Here is a 3,213-nt window from a genome sequence, read left to right as displayed (position 1 = left end):
TTGAACATGCCTAATAAAAGTGACGTCCCTATTCAAAGAACCGCCTCTCCCATAACATGACTGACAATCATTTTCTGGGTAATAATATACACCGCAACCACCAACAACCCTAACCGTATTGTCAGTCGATTTGACATGACACTATGAAAGAAGCAAACCCATCATGTTCACGATGCAACATAATTATCGTCGATGCCGTCTCGATCAAAGGGGAGTAATACCAGGGAGGTGAGACTTTAAAAAATACGTTGTTTGCAATCACGACCCACGCTTCAACAGAAATGAAGGAAAAGGATAGGAAAGGACAGGCAAATGTGGAATGTCAACGCTAATAGAGTTAGCAGCTATTAAAGCATATTTCGATTTCTCTAACAAGGTTCCTTGATTAACTTATATCTTGAGTTGTTTTCCATACTTCCACATATTAGCTTTTGTTATTACTGTTGTTCTTGTGTGGTTGCTGTTGATGATGTTGTTATTATTAATATCATTATCATAATTATTATCAAAATCGAATCATGTCAAGACGCACACGAGCACACAAATACGGAAAAGTAATAGCAACAAACACATTTTTAAATTTTCAATGGCAAAACACCGGTAGTGGATCAAATGCTGGGGGTGGGGTTAACTGGAGCATGTGTCTGTCATCTGAGTAGTAAATGCATACAATGATCGGTCGTGACAGATAGCGGATGTCTTCAGGTGATACATGAAACCGATTACCGGTGTCGTGGATAGTCTGTCGGTCTCGCATACCCCCGGTCAATTGAGCTGTATCCAACTATCGTAAAGGATATATTTTGTAAACGATTTAGCACATCTTCTCTAAAACATCACTTAAGGACGTGACCAAGCGGTACAGGGCGGCCAAAGAAAGATTTTGAAGACCACTTAAAAGATGGGGTACTGGATTCCATAGATGGTTGAATTGACAATGCAATGCGCAAAATAGATCGGTGAATCGAACTGTATCATAACAATCTCGATGGTGTTACGTTATTTCTTCAAGATGTTCAATTAATAAAAGCAGTAAATCAATTATTTGACAGGGTTTATGTTGTATAAGGTTGAACAGTAAACAAAGAAAAAAACGGATGTAATGTTGTTAGGGCCCCAAACAAGCAACTCAAAATTCTCTTTTGGAAGGTAATGTCATTTTCCAAAAAGTTAGAGATATTTATTGCACTAGATCCCGATATAAGAAAGAAAAAATCATAAAGAAAGTCTTGGTAAAATTAAGGAAAAAATATCTTGGTAGAAGCAAAGAGACATAACATTATTTGAAATTTAATTGGTTGAGAAAAAAAATATCCTTTCAAACTTGAATTATGTTTCATCGCTTATATCAGTACCTGAATGGGAATAAAAGGATCGAGAAGATTTCATTTTTGATTTCATATAGAATGGTAGAGAAAAAATTAGAAGGAATAATCTACCTTGAATGTAATGATCAGGTGGCTCAAACTTACAGACTTTTGGTTATTTGTTAAAATACAGAGAATTATGGGGATAAGGGAACTTATTATAGGAGACCCTAATATGAAATGGAAGCAGATTTTTAAGATTTTGACAAAAGAGGTTGGTGGAATAGTAATATTCTGTATAATAGCGATGTCATACTTCTCTTTTTTTAATTGCACTTAGCAGATCTTTAATATGGATTTGTTACAGGCGTAGATCGATGAGAGAGGATGGATTTTAAGAACAGAGGTTGCTAAGAGAAACGAAATTATATTTTTCATAAATTTAGTCGAATCGATGGATACATAAATACACTGTCGTTCTTGATTTATTCCTTAAAAATAATTATATTTAAGTACATCTTTGATCGTTTGATAGAAAGAAATGGTGATTTAAAATCAAGAAGGACCTTTAAAATACATGGTTTTAAGTGCAACCGAAATAAATAAAATTAATCAAATATGTTTAACATTACCACTAAAATGGAGAAGAAAAACATTGAACCAACTACTCTTATAAAAATGCACTTTTTCTTTAAAAAAAAAAGACTGTTATTTTAATGATGTAACATCTAATTTATTATAAACAAGATATATATATTGTAACACTGTATTTTCTTCTGCGTCTAATTAATTTAAGCAGCTTTATACTCCGACTAAACAAGAAATCAAAAATTAATTTCTCTGATTACGGAAATCCATTTTGGATTACATACTGCGAAAATTTCAGTATAAGATGTAAAATGCAATTAAATTTAAATGAACATTTATTTTCTTCCATTCAATTTGACAAACATATTTGACATCTTTTCAAACAATAATAATATATACGTAGGAATGAATATAATGAAAGAACTTGTATTACAAGGAAAAAGGCGCGAAACCCGATAAGCAGAGCTTGTAATGGGTACGCCCGAATACACAAATACAGAATATACATTGTAAATAGAAGAAAGGAAGAAAGGAAGAAAGGAAGGAAGAAAGGGATAGGCAAAGAGGAGAGGAGGATAGAGAGCTTGGAGAAAGAGAAAAGAAGAGGACTGCAACATAGTAGCAATGGAGTGTATGACGTGCATAAACAACATAATGGCAAAATATAGGTGAAGGGTAAATATTTGACTGCATATAATATACATATATAAATTATATACTTCGTTACAAGTACATGCATTTATACAACATAGGCCTATACATCCATACACATCCCCTTATACAATATACTAACACACTCGTCAACGTAATCGGGTATAGGCTAGTACTTATGCACTGTAATTTGAAATGATACATTTTTTAAGCTTCCAGGTTTGGCTTGATAAAAGATGGTCTATGCTCATTTTGTCAAAATAATGAGGACTCATAATTTACGAACATATTTTTTATGATTGTGAAGAAAACAAAATCAGTATTTGTGGAAAACTTGCGGAAATGTTTTTAATGGCTATTACTACAGATATTAAATTGGAAAGACTGTTATATTGGCATTAAAATAACCCAGGTAGGAATTGAACAACTGGTAAATAATTTAGTTCTAATATATGATATTACAATTTTCGAGAAACAAAAGTAGACTTCTTTTGAAAAAAAGAAATACATTAACAAAATAATGTTGGAAACAAATGTTAAAAGTGAAACTGTAAATATTTCTGCAAACTATTAACATTTTTTCTTGAGGGAATTTACCCCCACAAGGCCTCTTAATCTTTATTCTAATTCTCTCTTTTTATTTTCCAATATAATTTACATAAAATTC

The sequence above is a fragment of the Strongylocentrotus purpuratus genome, unplaced genomic scaffold (genome assembly GCF_000002235.5).
Source record: "Strongylocentrotus purpuratus isolate Spur 01 unplaced genomic scaffold, Spur_5.0 spur5_contig_858, whole genome shotgun sequence".
In the NCBI taxonomy this organism is placed as follows: domain Eukaryota; kingdom Metazoa; phylum Echinodermata; class Echinoidea; order Camarodonta; family Strongylocentrotidae; genus Strongylocentrotus; species Strongylocentrotus purpuratus.
The sequence above is the reverse complement of the archived record's forward strand: the minus strand, read 5'-3'. Positions refer to the sequence as shown.